Source organism: Notolepis coatsorum, assembly GCF_963971535.1.
Source record: "Notolepis coatsorum genome assembly, chromosome: 6".
Classification (NCBI taxonomy): Eukaryota; Metazoa; Chordata; class Actinopteri; order Aulopiformes; family Paralepididae; genus Notolepis; species Notolepis coatsorum.
The window spans coordinates 49119655-49137436 of NC_140170.1; the positions used below are offsets into that span (position 1 = coordinate 49119655).

The window sequence follows — 17782 nt, forward strand, 5'->3', positions numbered from 1 at the left end:
CCAAAACGCTTGGCAAAATTAAAAGTGAAACCGCAAGATGACTTTTGCCGTTTCTGTTCAGAATTCCACCCCAAAACGCTCGTCTAAACGTAGCCTCAGTCACTACTTCACGGCGGAGGAAACAAAATACTGTCTACCGCTAAAAACAGCACATCCAATTGCATTGAAAGCATCTGGAATCACAACACTAGCCGACGCTTCGACTAGGTACAGGAGGGTTGATGGTGGCAGAGCAAAAGCTCTTATTTGCCAGATTTACAGTTAATTTACATGTTAAAGAGAGACTGATTGTATGTTTATAGAGAGACATTTATAAAAACAATTTAATAGTTACAGTTGATATAATTGAATAGTTCAGCCTGCATTTGTTAGATGTGATACACTGGTTTTGTAAAACCACTGGCTGGCTGCTCTAATGCTGTGAGCATCATAGACTGTTGCTTTACCATACTTGATTGTACAGAAGCTGAAGCACTAGTTTAACAATTTACGTTATGTGCAGAGAAACAAGTTAAAAACAATTTATGCACTTTCAATAAAGCGGTTAAAAAAACTGTTGGGGGAACGACGACGACTTCGTAACCTAGTTACTTTCAAAGTAACTAAGTTACTCTGATAATCAAGTAATCAGTAAAGTAACTTAGATTACTTTTTAAAGGAGTAATCAGTAATCAGTAATCAGATTACTTTTACAAGTAATCTGTGGCATCACTGGTTGCATTGCACTAAAGACCAGCTTCTTAAAATTATTGAAAAATATGACATTGATATAAGTGGTCTGAGTGATAAACGTAAAGGGAGTTTAACACTTTGAGTGCCAGCCATGTGGAGCACTAAAGGGCTCCGTATGCCAGCGTCCACTTCAATGATAGAGCTCTCATATTTGCAAACGCATAAACTATGTCTTAAATTATGGCTATGTGTCTAATCTGGCCGTCGCTTATCAATGACTTATTTGCAGTCAACATTGTCGAAACGGATTGTTTTTTAATCGGTTCATTTCCGTTTTATACCATTTTGAAAAACTCGTTTTTTGAAAGTTTCAGGAAAATGTAAAGATTCTGTGATAAACGCCCTTTACTGGAATATACTGGAATACACAAAAAACGTTGTCATTTTTCGGCCTATTTATGAATTGTTTTCAAATAAACGCTAGATTATCAATAGTATATGTGTACTTATGCACGCTATAGAAGTGGGCTGAAAAATCAAATCTCTTATTTCCTGATCGCACACGCTGATATCTCTGTGAAAAATGTTCTGATTATCCTAAGACTGGTAAAATAGATTCCTTACCTCAGATCAGATGTTCTCCAAAAAGATTATTCCAATTCCTGATCGCCATTCCAAATATCGATCGCGTTTATTGATCCAACGCTGGATACTGGAAATATGTATTCCACGCTGTTTTGGGGCTCTGCAATGACTTGAATCCCCTCGGGTGGCTTGCCCGAGAAGTAAAATAAGGAAGCTGGATCCCCCCCCCCCCCCCCCCCCCATTTGTTTCATTCAGTCTAATCCAATGGGGTGCAGTACAACAGGGAGAGACGATAGGGGGCGGTATTTTCCCAATGGAGCTCAGAGAGAGTTTGCAGCACTAACGTGAGACTAGATTGATGAAATATGAATTAAAATCGCTAATAAAAAAAAACAAGATTTATCGTCGCTGGCACTCAACGGTTGGCATGAACTAACGATAAATCTTGTCGCTGGCACTCAAAGTGTTAAGGACTGTGGATAGACAGCAGTTGTTTGATAAAGGCGTACTGGTGGCTAAGGAAGAGGGACCGGATCGGTCATGAGTAGCACTGTCATTTGCGGTTCCGTTAGGTAACTTAACCTAAGCAAAAATTCTTGCTTTTATTACAACTGTCTCATGATGACCAAGATAAACAGAAGTTGTAGGTGGAAAGGCAGAAGTTGGAAGTGGAAAAGCATAAGATGGAAGTGGAAATGCATAAGATGGAGATGGATAAGCAAGTGGAAATTGAGCATTTGCGGCGTGCGATAAAGCAGGCAAAAATTGATTTGCAAGCTGTCAAATTGGGGCTAGTGAGACTGTAAGCTCTCAGTGGATGTTTTGCGAGGGTAAGAAATGTCATCTTCGCCATCGAGGCCTTCCGATGTTGTGGGTAATTTGCGGCTCTTACCTAAATTCAATGACAAAGATCCGGATGTGCTTTTTTCTCTCTTTGAGAGAATTGCGGAGGCAAGGAAATGGTCAGATTCCGACCAAACATTGCTATTACAGTGTGTGTTGTCATGAAAAGCACAGGAGGCATATGCGGCTTTAGGAAATAATAATCTATCCTATCCGTCAGTTAAGACTGCGGTACTGAAGGCCTATGAGTTGGTCCCAGAGGCATATCGCCAGCGCTTCAGGACGTGGGAAAAGGGGGTTAATCAAACGCATATGGAATTTGCGAGAGAGCTGACGAATCATTTTAATCGTTGTATGGCCTCGAATGTGAATGCTTTTGAGAGTCTGTGTGATTTGGTCACCTTGGAACAGTTGAAAAACTCTCTGCCCAGCGGCGTTGCCACATACCTTAATGAGCGTAAAGTTACAACTGTTACTGAGGCTGCGGGATTGGCTGACGAATACGTGCTCATTCATAAAAGCCGGCCCAGTGAACCTGTGCGTAAAGATGGATATCGAAGGGCGCCTGCGCGTTCTGTTTTTCTTTCAGGTAAGGGGTCTCGGGGAGCGTCTGAGAAAGGAGAGAATGTTTGCCACTACTGCCATGAGGCAGGCCATTGGAAGTCAGACTGCCCAATGCTGAGGGCTAAAAGGCAGCATGTGGGGGTGGGCGTATAAAACCTGCAGCCCTCGCTGTGAGTGTTTCTGGCCCTGTAGTTGGGTGGAAAAGTGGGCATGTAGGATTTGGTGAGATTGGCGTACCCGGTGAGTCTTATTTACCTTTCATCACAGAAGGATTTGTAACTCAGGTTGGGAGTGACATGAGAGGGTACCTGTTAAGATTTTGAGAGACACAAGTGCTAGTACATAGGATGAAACTATAGTGTGACTTGGTGCAGGGGGAAGTTACTATTGGTGTGAGACCGGCGTTACTGGTGGAAGAGGTGGATATCATTTTGGGCAACGACTTAGCTGGCAGTCGTGTTTGGGCTAATGTGTCACCACCCCCAGTAGTCTCTCTCCCTCCTGCAGGCTCAGAACGGCCTGATGAAAGTGCAGTGCGCTTTCCCGAAGTTTTTCCTGCGTGCACGGTCACGAGGGCAATGAGTCAGAATGAGGCTAAAGGAACAGATGAGGGGGTTGATAATACTTTAAAGTGTGTACTTGATTTTCCTTGGTCTGTGTCTCACGGCGAGCTGCGGGGGTGCACAAAGAGCTGATCCGTTCTTGGAGGAGCTGTTTGGGTCCGTACTGTCAGCTGGTGAGGTGAGGAGTGTGGCCAGTTGTTACTTTATTAAACAATAAAGGTCATTAAACCAGCCCTGTTGCAGCCAATCACTGCGAGTAGTCAGCCCTTTGAGAACATTATTATTGATTGTTTAGGGCCACTGCCCCAGGCAAAGTCTGGTGGGCAGTATTTGTTGACTGTCATGTGTCAAAGCACCAGATACCCCGGCAGCGTATCCGTTGCGCACAATAACTGTGAGATCCGTAGTTAAAGCCCTGAAACAGTTTATATATCTGTTTTTGGCATCCCCAGAGTCATCCAAAGTGACCAAGGATCAAATTTCACTTCTCATCTGATGGGCCCAACTCCTGGGAATAGGGCATAACCGGTCGTCAGCGTACCACGCACAGAGTCAAGGTGCGTTAGAGCGATTCCACCAGACGTTCAAGTCTCTGTTGCGTACGTATTGTACCGAACTGGGTAGGGACTGGGAAGAGGGGCTTCCATGGTTGCTTTTAGCTGCATGAGAGGTGGTGCAGGAAAGTACAGGGTTTAGCCCAAATTACCTTGTGTTTGGACACACTGTCCGCCTGTCCGGGGTCCACTGTCTGTATTGAGGGATGGGCGGAAGGAGTCCGATCCACCCACCAATCTAATTGATTATGTAAACGGTTTTAGACACCGGCTTTATGCCGCAGGGGAGTTGGCAAAACAGAAGTTGGTTGCGACAAAATTTATATATATTTTTTAAAGGTATGATCGCCGGGCTGAGTTGCGGGAATTCAGTATGGGTGATCAAGTGTTGGCTCTTTGTCCCGTGGTGACGTCACCTTTCCAAGCAAGGTTTTCAGGTCTGTATACACCAGTGGTTAAGCGTATTTCAGAGCAAAACTACTTGGTCTCAAGTAGTAAAATGTAAATGGTCTCAACTCCTGGTCGTAGGAAGCCATTTAAACTGTTTCATGTTAATTTCCTTAAGCCATATTATGATCACGCTTGTTTATCCGGTGCTGGCCAGCAGGGGTCAACAGCGGGGAGTCCTGTGTTGGTGGCTGGTACAGTGGGGGTGGTTTTGGGTGAGTCTATGGACGATGCGATCTGTGAGCCTGATGAGGGGTTGTTGTCCGGTCGGTTAAAAAATTCACAGACCCTCAAGAATTGTAAAGGGTTGTTTGGCCATTTGCCGGAAGCATAGGCTCTGGCATTTTTAGGAACTTGTATTGTCATTCTCATGTTTGTTTGGTGACGTGCCGTCTCGCACTGATTGGGTGGAGCACGGTGTGGATGTGAGGGACGCGCAGCCTATACGTCAGCATTTCTACAGAGTTTTGCCTGAGAAGCGTAAATGCAGAGGTCAAATACATGGTTGTCAATGATATTGCGGTGCCTTCAGCATCAAGCTGGGCTTCTCTGTGTCTTTTGGTGCCTAAGAGTGACAAAACACCAAGGTTTTGTTCAGACTTCCGAAAGGTCAACAAAATGATGCCTTTCAGATAGAAAAATGCACCAGCTACTTTTCAACGTTTAATGAACATAGTGGCTGGTCTGGCTGGCGTGCAGTCTATCTATCTGGACATCCGACACCATGACAATGTTGTTGCAGACGCACTGTCACAAGCTCCAGTGGTAGTTCATCTCTCGTTCTCTCCCTTACATTATTGCTTATGTAAGCTACTAGTAATGGTTCTATTTAGTGTTGTTTATTGGTAGGTATTCTGTGTTTTTGTATTTGTGACGTTGTCCGCCTATAGGGAGGTGTAGTGGTTACATCATTTTCGTTTTTTCGTGTTCCACCCTCTGTCCAACGCAATGTATTTCCCCATTGCCCATTTCTAAATCGTCTCGTTTAAAACAAATAAAGCATGGACATTTGCATGGTGTACCTTTCTGTGCGTATTCATCCACAATCTATAGCTCAACATGAAAATATTCGCAATTAATCGTAAAGGTAGCGAAATAACAACGTTTATGTTTTCGTTCACTGAGGAACTACACTCACTTTGGCGCTGCTGACTGACGTCACCACAGCGTATAGACTCCTGGCTTTAGTCGCAGACCTAGGATCAGATTTCCCTTACATTCCATAAGAATTCGATACCAGTGGGATTCGATACCAGTGTCTCTAGCGATGGTGATGAACGCTTAGACCGCTGCGCCACCCAGCCGCCCAGTGTAGTTATTTTTTAACAACAAATTTAAAACCGTTACACCAAATTAAACTACCTTTATTTCAACCAAAAATGCTTAAACAATAATGTTAGTGGGGGGCGGAGCTGAGCGATCATGGAGTAGACGTGTTTTCACATGAGCTCCCTTCTACCGTGCTGAATATACGTTTCTCCCCATTAGTCTTTATTTTATTTTTATTTGTTTTTTATCTGTTTGCCAGGTCGTCGTGTTTAGTATACATTCATCAACTTTTTTCGACTTTCTACGATGGCGGGGGTGGAAACCAGAGCCATGAAAGAATTAGGCACGACACCGACACCGCCGAGCATGGCCGTACCGTCTCCCGCTGTCGGGGAGTTAAGCGAAGCTGTGCTCTTGGTCATGACCAAGCTACACGCAGACTCTGAGACACGCATCGCTGAAGCACAGAAGAAAGTACACGCAGACTCTGAGGCACGCATCGCTGAAGCACAGAAGCAAGTGCTGGCGGATTTCTGTATCAGCCTCCGTCGTGAGATATCAGAAGAAATACGGCTGGCGGTAGTCCCGCTGACAGACAAGATGGAGACGATTCACGCTGCCTCATCGGCTAATGCTAACGAACTAGCCATGCTAACGACGGAGGTATCATCACAGTGTGAGAAGATGGCGGGTCTTGAATCCGCCCTGCTGGCTAGGCAGGCTGAAGTCAACAAACTACAGTCGGCGATGGAGGAGATGCAGTCCCGGGATAGACGCCACAACGTCAGGATTGTTGGAGTACCGGAGACCAGCGGTGAAGGCCGTCTCTCTGAGACCATGCCCGAACTGCTGCAGAAGATACTAGGGACGGACGTCCTCCCCTCGCCTCCTATCTGTGAGTCGGCCTATAGAGCGGGCAGGTTTTCTCCCGGCGTGAACAAAGAACCGAGGCCCATCATAGTCAAGCTGAACAGACTCCAACAGAGAGAAATCATCATGCGGTCGGCTCGTACCAGAAGGGGTACTCTGAGGTTTGGCGATCACAAAGTGGCCATTTTCGAGGACTTTACACCGGAGGTTCAAGCTCAGAGAGCCGAGTACAAGGTGGTCCTGACTAAGCTATGGAGACTAGGCCTGAGGCCCACGTTATTCGCTCCCGCGAAACTATCTGTGTTGGAGAAGGTCGGTGGTCAGCGTTTGTTTTGGTCGTTGGCTAAAGCGAAGGAATATCTCGCGAAGACACCCGAGTCTGTTGCTTGATATCTATGGAGGGTGAGTGACTTGGCGGTTTGGGCCTATATACATTGATTAGGTCGACTATTCACAAACACTTGCTGTCATGCCCAGACATGCTAACTGTCCTCTGCCCATCCAACTAGCGGGGCTTCCCAATGACTTCTGTTACTTGCTAAAGCTGACCTCATGGTCGTACTTGTGTATCGCCTCTTTGGAAGCTAACGAGCTAGCTGAACAATGTACATAGTAGGCTAACGTGCTATCCGGATTCGTCACTAGCTTACGCGCTAGCCTCGGGCTAGCCAGCGGGCTTCGACTATGGTCTGCGCTGAGACATTCGTTAATGGTTACGTATTTTGGTTGCTGTTGCTGTTCAAAGGGACATTGGTTTGCACAGTTCAAGAGTGACCGAGTCCCTAACTAACTTCTGGTATGCTTTTTATTTTTATATCCAGGTTGTTTTGAGCTTTGGTGATCCAAAGTAGATGCCAAGGTCGGTTGAATATGCATAAACAATATTTGATAACAGGTTGGGTCGGGTATGGCTTGCACTTAATGGCTATATGGTTATATGGCTTGCACTCTAGCCATTACCCTCTCTTCCTTTTTTTTTTTCTTTCCTATTGTCGCTGTTTTTATGTCATCTATATGCGCGATTTAAATGTGATCCGGTTCTACCTTGGACTAACTACTGACTCGCCTTAATTTTGTTTTGAATTTTCCGTGAGGCACTTATGCTATAACGTTGATACATTAATATGCAGACTCCAGGGTAGATGGTTACAGGTTGATGCTGAGTAATTATATAATAATTAGTGTCGCTGTTTTAAGGGCAATTGAATGAGCAATTAACCTGTGACCCGAACCTGCCTTGGACTATCGGCTGGGATGCTTTAATTTAATTTTGTATTGAATTTTCCTATATGTTTTAATGGCATTTGAATGAGCAATTTAAATGTGATCCGGTTCTACCTTGGACTAACTACTGACTCGCCTTAATTTTGTTTTGAATTTTCCGTGAGGCACTTATGCTATAACGTTGATACATTAATATGCAGACTCCAGGGTAGATGGTTACAGGTTGATGCTGAGTAATTATATATTAATGGCTAATTTTTCCATTATAGCTGTCATGTTAGGGCCAAGGCTCACGTTGGCTCTCGACCGAATATACATAAAATATGTGATAACAGGCTGGCTTAGGTTTAGCTTTGCTTGCACTTTAGCCATAACCCTCTTTTTCCTTTTTCTATTATTGTCGCTGTTTTAATGGCATTTGAATGAGCAATTTAACTGTGATTCGATCCTACCTTAGACTAACTGCTGATATGCTTTGATTTTGTTTTGAATTTTCCTTTTTCCATTTATACTATAATGTTGCAACATTAATATGCAGACTACGAGGTAGTTGGTCACAGGGTTGATGCTGAGTAATTATATAATAATGGCTAATTTTTCCATTATAGCTGTCATGTTAGGGCCAAGGTTCATGTTGGCTCTCGAACGAATATACATAAATATGTGATAACAGGCTAGGTCAAGTTTAACTTTGCTTGCACTTTAGCCATAACCCTCTTTTTCCTTTTCCTATTATTGTCGATTCTTACATAGGTTATGTCATGTCAGCCGTTGTGCCTGATCAGAGGGACTGCTTCAGGGGTGCACTTTAACCATAACCCCTTTTTTCCCTTTCTTATTTTTGTCATTGTTTAATTGACATTGTTCACACAATTTTGCACAATTAACCTGTGACCCGATCCTGCCTTAGACTATCGGCTGGGATGCTTTAATTTAATTTTGTTTTGAATTTTCCTGTACCCATTTGGGCCATAACATTGCGACGTTGAAGCGCAGATTCGGAAATAGATGGTTGCAGGTTGATGTGGAGTTATTATTTAATAATGGCTATTTTTACCATTATGGTTGTCTTATGTTAGGGCCAGTGCTCAGGTGGTTTTCGACCGATATCTTTATTGAATTTAATTTTTATTATTATTTGTGTTTATTGGACTAGTGGGGGTTTACTCAGGGGTTTAACTAGAGGGGGGTGGGAGTGGGAAGCGTCTTATTGATCCATGTCTCTAGTGGGAAGTGATAGGAAGATGACCATCCTCAGTGGGTGGGGCATAGGGTGGGGATTGGAGAGTGGGTATAGAGGAACTTATAGTAGGACGGGTGGGTTAGGGTTTAGAGTAGAAGGGGGGGGGGCTGTAGCTGGGGTGGTATTTTTATGTGTTCTATGTACTGTTGTCTTATATATGTGTAAGTGTTCCTCCTCTGAACTCCTGGGATTGACCGTCCGGGCCCGCCGGGATCGGCACCTCTGTACTCAGCCTGGCTGCACGGGTATGTTCTCTACGCACTTATACAAGCTCGACCATGGCTAAATTGAATATTTTAATTTGGAACGCAGGAGGGCTTAACGCCCCACACAAGCGTGCCAGTGTCCTTTGGCTATTGAAGAGGAGAAATATTGACCTCGCTCTCCTTAGTGAGACGCATTTAATGGTAGGTGACGTGTCAAGACTGGCAAATCGGCAATATCACGTTATCTCCGCATCCTCAGCCGATGATAAGACGAAAGGAGTAGTCATAGTTACAAGACGTAACCTTGATATCAAAATCTTGGATGTATGGTCGGACACGGAGGGAAGGATTACTATAGCAAAAGTTGAATTCTTGCATAGGAAGATGGCTATAATAGCATTGTATGCTCCTAACACATTTGATTCAGCGTTCTATAATACAATCACGAAGAATATGTTGGAACTTAATGGATACGCTCTCATTGTGGGTGGCGATTTTAATGCGTGCTGGGATGCGGAGATGGATAGGTCTGGGCCCTCTGAAACGAGCGACCAGAAACGGGCCTCTAAGGCCCTCAGGATGTGGGCCAAAGACACGGGGCTCTCAGACCTCTGGCGCTTATGCAACCCCACCCTCAGAGATTACTCTCACCTGTCAGCCAGACACAAAAGCTTCTCTCGAATTGACTATGCATTCGCGTCCCCTAATATGTTTGATAGTTTCGATGTCTCATTGGTTCCCTTGGCTCTCTCAGACCACAAGGGGATTTTCCTTACGGCAACCTTTGGCAGGCTCTCCGCAAGAGCTCCCAGATGGCGTTTTAATTCGACCTTGCTAAAGAACGATGACTTCTGTTCTGAGTTCAGGAGTAAACTAGCAGAATTTTTGCAGATCAACGTTGGCACAGTAGAAGACCCTAGGGTCCTGTGGAACGCATTGAAAGGATTCATCAGGGGTCATGTCACACTATTTGCCTCCAATTTGCGAAAATCCCGGTCAAAAAAGCTAGAAGGACTGGAATCATTATATGCGGACCTATACGCATCCTTGCAAACTGACTATAATGAACGACTAAACACACAACGTAAGATAGTCAAAAAAGAAATAAACTCCATACTTAAACAACAGTCTGAGTTTTTGATACATAGGACAAGACAAAATTACTATTTTCACGGCTCCAGACCTAGCCATCTATTGGCAATGAAAATACGCTCAAATGATCATTTCTCAGATATCCCCTCGATTAGGACGAGCCAGGGTGCAGTCACTACTGATTCGAAAAAGATCAATGACACTTTTAAAGAGTTTTACTCACAGTTATATAGCTCAGAGGGTAATCTGGATGACTCTAGATTTGAATCGTTCATCGGCGGGCTTGAGATACCCCACATTTCTGAGGAAGAGGCCAAGGAACTGGGGAGACCGATTACTCTCGTAGAATTGAGGGAGACTATTGTTGAAATGCAGAGGGGTAAGGCGCCAGGCTGGGATGGTATTCCACCCGAAGTGTATTTAGCTTTCTGGGACCAACTGGGTCCATTGATGCTCGATATGATCAATTACGCTATCGAACAAGGGGAGTTCTCAAGAGATGTCAATATGGCGTTGATTTCTTTACTTCTCAAAAAGGACAAAGATCCCAATGATTGTGGTAGCTATAGACCCTTGAGTCTTCTCGGGGCCGATTTAAAGGTGTTTGCCAAGGTGCTGGCCCGTCGCCTGCAGAGATTTATGCCTGTATTGGTACACTGCGATCAAACTGGTTTTATCCCGGGGCGTCTGGCTGCAGATAATCTTAGGAGGCTGTTGCATGTAATCGATAACAGTAAAGACAATACAACTCCATCCACAGTTCTGTCTTTGGATGCCATGAAGGCGTTTGACAGACTTGAGTGGTCATACCTGTGGAAGGTACTTGAGGTCATGGGTCTTGGAAAGAGTTTTATTCATATGATTAAAGTCCTGTATGCCTCGCCGTCTGCGATGATACTGACAGGCAAAAACTGTTCCACACTCTTTCCAGTCTCCAGATCTTCTAGACAGGGTTGCCCTCTGAGCCCGGGACTGTTCGCGCTTTCCCTCGAACCTTTGGCCCAATTTATTAGGCAATCGGAGGACATCTTCCCCATAATGGTCAACAATACTCCACACAAAATTGCTCTCTATGCGGATGACCTGCTGATTTTCATGGACGACCCCTCCCGGTCGGCCACAAAATTATTGAGGATAATCGACGACTTTGGTAAATTGTCAGGTTTTAAGATTAACTGGAACAAATCAGCCTGCCTACCTCTTAATGAACTGGCCAAGGCGGTACGACTACCAGCTGATATCCCCATAGTAGAACATTTTAAATACCTGGGCATAGAGATATTCCCCACGCTGAACCAAACTACTAAGTACAACTTCACGGGTACTTATGATAAAATACGCCAGGATCTAGACAGGTGGTCGTCCCTTCCTAACTCCTTACAAGCCCGGGCTTCCATAATCAAAATGAACATCCTGCCTAGGATAAATTTTATTAGCTCAATGCTCCCCCTGCCCCCTCCAATAGACCACTGGCGCAAGGTACAATCGATGGTATCTAAGTTTGTCTGGAATAACAAACGCCCGAGAATCAAAAGGGCTACTACTCAACGTAGGAAACAAGATGGGGGCCTCGCAATCCCTGATTTTAAACTTTATTTCTGGTCCTTTTCACTGAGACCTCTGATGTGCTGGCTAGACCCTGTAGAGGCTGTATCGTGGCGCTCCTTAGAAGCGGCGGCGGTGTCTCCGCTAAGATTGCAGGATGTAGTGTACTCCACTGTCTCTATTGCGAAATGCCGGCTGAGGTATGGACCGATCATAACTCACGTGATCCAAACGTGGCGTAATGTACAGAGGTCGTGTGGGGTTAAATGCCCTTGGCACCTGGACTCTCCAATTTTTAATAACCAGCAATTACTTGTTGGACACAAGCCGGTTAATATTCCTCAATGGCAAAGGAGGGGAGTGCATACTCTGGAGGATATTTATGATAAGAACGGCCTCCGTGCGTTTCAGGACTTAAGAGAATTTTATGATCTTCCCGGCGAGTCCTTCTTTCTTTACCTTCAACTAAGGGCAGCACTGAGGGCGCATGGCGTACCGTGGGCTCAAGCCTTGCACCCACACCCCTTCCTCAGGCTCATAGTGGACAGGACGACATCCAGAGGGTTTGTCTCCGACTTTTATACGCTCTTAATTCAATCCACGTATAAAAATTTATCATTGGATACAATCTGGCGTGTGGATATCCCGGAGTTGGACCCCGAGTTTGACTGGGATGATGTTTGGGCAAATGTGGCATTATCTTCCCGCAACCCCAATCACCAGCAAATTAATTTTAATTATATTCATAGGACCTATCTTACACCTAGGAAGCTATTTGCTATGGGACTGATAACCGACTCTCGGTGCACTTTGTGCTCTCAAAAGGCCACTGGCACTTATATGCATATGTATTGGGATTGCCCACCAGTGGCCCGCTTCTGGAGGTCAATAACGGACAAACTTTCAGATCTGTGTGGCTTAACTATCCCATTCTCAGCTGTTACGCTACTCCTGAACGATATAACGACACTACCCGCGTCCGTACAACTGAAAAGGGTTGTCCTAGCGGGCGTCACAGCAGCGAAGAAGCTAATAGCAATGAGATGGAAGGAGCCTGAGAAGCTTACAATGATTAACTGGTCCCTAACTCTATTGGATGTGATTTATCTTGAGATATCCACAGCCCGGGTGATTGGGGTGGGGCAGGCTGGAATTGACCTGTGGTTCGCAGCAGCTGAGAAGGTAAAGACCGCAGTGTGCGGCTGAGCGGGGTTGGGGTGCGTGTTCGGGTGAGTCCGGCGGTCTCTTGGGAGGGGGAGGAGGAAGTGTTTTTGTCTGTCTTGTCCCTTGTCTTGTCATCTTGAGTTTAGCTGGGGATATTATGGGGGGGCAGCTATTTAACTAGTTCTTCACTGTTTGGCCACTTTTACACGGTCTCTGTGAGTCTATGGAACACCTACAGGTTTTTGTTTTTTCATGAAGGTTCATTGCTCTGGTTTCAGGTCGTGTTCCCCCAAAAAATGGTCCTTGTGGTGGGTTGGAGATGTACGTTTTATTAATATGGGGTCACACGGCCGGGAATCGGGACTGAACACTGGGAAAGACCATTTATTAGATAGTACCCCTTGGAATTAATTTAGTAGGTTGAACTCTGGTTTCTTTTCTTTTGTCTGTATAATTGTTAGTCATTATTATTATTGTTTTTGTTATTTTCTTGTGAAGTTCTATGTATTGTGATTGTGGTTAATGTGTTGTCTTGTTTCGTGAGAATGTCAATAAAAAAATTTGATCAAAAAAAAAAAAACAATAATGTTAGTGGTAGAAGGGAACTCATTTTGTGCAAAAATGGAAGCTTTTCAATTTCCATGTGGAAGAATTGTTACAATAGCCGATAATCCATTTTCCCAATGATAAATCCCTATACAGGGTGGAACAACCAGTGATGTCAGTCTACACCTCCCTATTGTATGTTGTATTGACAGGAGGTGGGCGTGGCTGGAGTGCTAATCAGCACAACGGGAAACACCTGGGCCCGGTGTTCCCATGCTCCCTGTTAACACTTTGAGTGCCACGGACGTGTTTTGTCGTTAGTTCATGCCGCCAGTTGAGTGCCACCAATGACATATAGCGTTTGTTTGTTTTTTTTATTAGCGATTTGAATTCATATTTCATCAATCAAGCCTCACGCTAGTGTTGCAGACTCTCTCTGAGCTCAATTGGGAAAATACCGCCCCCTATCGTCTCTCCCTGTGTAACTGCACCCCATTGGTTTAGACCAGGGGTAGGCACTGCAACCCTAAGCACGCGTGCCTGCATAGGCACGCAGGGGCATTTTCATAGGCACAGGGGGCAGCATTAAAAAAAAAATATATATATATATATATATATATATATATATATATATATATATATATATATATATATATATATATATATATATATATATTTTTTTTTTGCTTTGAAATATTATAGTGAAATATTTTGCACTGTTGTCTTGTTGAAATCCTCCCACAGGTTATTTTTACTACCACATATTTAATTGAGACCCTTTATTTGTTTATTATTTCAATTTAGCTGGAAATACATTGCTACATCATTCAGTAACATTTGCAGAGCCTTATAACAAAAACATTATTACGGTCACCATTGTGACCAGTGGGATTAATCAACAAATTTTATTATTTATTTTTCTATTTCATTGAACATTGCACATGTTAAAAGCAATTTTTTTTTACTCAAAATGTGAGTATTACCAAGTCAACTTGTGTTCTTAAAACAATGACAATAAACATAGTTTTATTAGGTTGAAATAATGTGGTTGTGTAATTATTTTTCTGTTAACTTATTATGGATTGAAAACTGAAAACCTTAATGCACAGTAACTGAACTCAATATTTGTAAGTTCTGGTAACTTATTATTATAAAAAAAATTTTACAGTGTAGTCTTGCGATCAATCAAAACTTATTTACACAATATACCTCACATTCACCCTCAATTCACATCCTGGTGTTCTCCTGGTGTTCTCCATTAGGCCTGTAGGTGGAGCTATGACAGCACACGTACAGTACACACACCGATGGTGTGTGATGTGTCCAAAAATGAATAGGCAAATGTGAGTGAAATGGTCGCACTGTATGCAGCTGTCTGCATTGCATCCCCCCCCCCCCCCCAACTCAGATTTAGGGTTGATACAACCATCATAATAATATTGTTAATAATAACAATAACAATAATGATGTAATAATGTAAAAATGTTCATAAAAAATACCTGATTATGAGAAAAAAAAATTACGATGCATGGAATATTGTTGAGGCACACTAGTTACAACTATATTTCAAACAGGCACTCCATGTCAAAAAGGTTGCTGACCCCTCGTTTAGACTGATGGGGGGGGGGTCCAGCCTCCTCATGTTACTTCTCCGGCGAGGCATCTGAAGAGACCCAAGTTGATCGCCGAGCCGGAAAACGTGTGGATTTTTTTTTAAATTTAATTTTATTCAACAAAAATGACCATGTTCACGTCTTAAACTCATACTGAGGCCTTCGTTTTGGTTTTAAATTGCATATCATCATTCATTTATTTATTGTCACACAGAGCAGAATTTTGAATTTTGCCAAAACAAACGCATTTCCTTTGATTTAATTATACATCAAATGATTTATGTCAAGGATTGCAATGCCTCGCTTGAATGAAGTTAACTTTTCACCTGGATAATGTCAACATTCAGGGTGAATGTAATGTGAGAAATTGGGATAAATCGGATCGGGAAAGATCGGTATCGGTAGATACTAAAAATCACATGATTGGGATCGGATCGGGAGCAAAAAAATGTGATCGGGACATCCCTAGTTAAGATTCCAGCCATTGGAATGGCTGATTACAGGGCCTGGGACAGTCACAGATACAGGGTTTCTCTTTAGGAATTAGTGGTAGCTGTTGGGATGTATAAGAAGAATTTCTTATACATATACAGTAGAATATATGTATATAACCCTTTCACTACCAAATGGTTAACCCTTTCACCGTGACACTACAGAAGGTTAACCCTTTCACTGCCACACAACAAAGGGTTAACCCTTTCACAACCACCACTACAGAAGGTTAACCCTAGTGAAAGGTTAACCTTCTGTAGTGTGGTAGTGAAAGGGTTACACATCAGTGATCAGTGATTCACTACAGCATGCACTGTAGGCTGTGCTGTTGAAATAGGACTTAGCTACATCTATAACCCTTTCACTACCACACTACAGACGGTTTAACCGTCTGTAGTGTGGTAGTGAAATGGTTAACCTGCTGTAGTGTGGTTGTGAAAGGGTTAACCCTTTGTCGTGTGGCAGTGAAATGGTTAACCTTCTGTGTTGTCGCAGTGAAAGGGTTAACCCTTTGGTAGTGTGTTAGTGAAAGGGATAAAGGAATAAATCTCTGTCTTCCATCAGTCTGTCTGTCCTCTCGAGAACCGCTCCTCTGATCAACTTCACACTTGGCACGTTTATTACCGAGGACCCAAGAGAGTGCAGTGTAGAGTGTGAAGTCGAACTGAGGAGTGGTTCTCAGCCACACTGCCCATCAAGCCTACTCAAACTTGGAGTAAAAGCAAGCACAGAGTTACAAAACGAGGCCTCTAAGCTGTAGGATATACTGAAGTGAATATCCTCACCAGGACAGATGGTGACTCTAATGAGAGGCCATGACACAACACTCACTCAGCGGAGTAGCAATACAATCATCAAATTTGCTGACGACACAGTGGTGGTGGGCCTGATCTCTGCCAACGACGAGAGGGCCTACCTGGAAGAGGTCAAGGTCCTGGCGGGATGGTGCCAGGAAAACAGCCTCTCCCTGAACGTCAGCAAAACAAAGGAGATGATTGTGGACTTCAGGAGGTCGGGGGTCAAGGACTACAGCCCCCTCAGCATCGACGGGGCACCGGTTGAGAGAGTCAACAGCTTTAAGTACCTCGGAGCCTACATATCCGAGGACTTGACATGGACCACACACATTGACAGTGTTGTGAAGAAGGCACGACAACGCCTCTACTTCCTCAGGCGCCTAAGGAAGTTCCAAGTCAGCCAGAAGATCCTTAAGAACTTCTACTCATGTACAATAGAGAGCATCTTGACCGGCAACATCACCTCCTGGTTTGGGAATAGCACTGCACAAGACCGAAGCAGACTACAAAGAGTGACACGTTCAGCCGAACGCACAATTGGAGGGGGGCTCCCCACCCTCCAGAACATTTACTACAAGCGTTGCAAGGGCAAGGCTAAGAGAATCATTAAAGACTCCAGTCACCTGAACAACTGCCTCTTTGAACTGCTGCGGTCAGGCAAGCGATACCGGAGTCTCAAGGCGAGCACAGAAAGACTCAGAAGAAGCTTCTATCCCCAGGCCATCAGGCTGCTAAACGAACAATGAATGAACACTACACAACAACAACCACCAAACGCACATAGCACACACATCCACACGCACACACTCACTTTAAACAAACACACTGTAGCACCCACTCCACACACTTTATAGCACACACCCACTTTAAACAAACACACTGTAGCACCCACTCCCCACACTTTATATTTATGGATGAAGGATTGCACTACAACTCGTACACCTTACTGTAAATTGTACCTAAAATTGTACCTCATCCCATTTCTGCTTTGCACTAGATAGTACTGTACATTAGTACACTGCATAGTATTGTGTATTGTATATTATATGGTAACTCAGAACATTGTACATATGTCTATACCGAACACTGTGACCTCATTTTTCTTCTTCTAAATTCATGCTATATTATGTTATTATGTTATTTGATACTATCTTGTCTAGCACAGTCTCTGGAGCGTAACAGTAAGAAGCATTTTGTATGAAAGTATTCTGTACTTCTGTATGACAACTATTAAAGAACTTGAACTTGAACTTGAACTTCTGTGCAACAAGAGTTTTCATAATATTATAGATGGTTTAGACTTACAATTACATTTACATTTTGTCATTTAGCTGACGCTTTTATACAATGCGACTTACACGTTTTTTTCATTTCAGATATTAATTGAAGAAGTGTGTCTTCAGTCGACAGCGAAAGATTGGACGTGTTTCGGCTGTCCTAATTGTGGTGGGAAGTTCGTTCCACCATTGTGGGGCAAGGACCGAGAATAGGC

The 17782-nt window shown here is 43.7% G+C and overlaps 1 protein-coding gene across 1 annotated transcript in view; it reads right to left on the reverse strand.

Moving 5' to 3' along the window:
• ppfibp2b (PPFIA binding protein 2b) overlaps positions 1-17782 on the reverse strand; it is a 242077-nt gene that overhangs the window by 124033 nt on the left and 100262 nt on the right. The gene's annotated exons all lie outside the window — the stretch shown is intronic.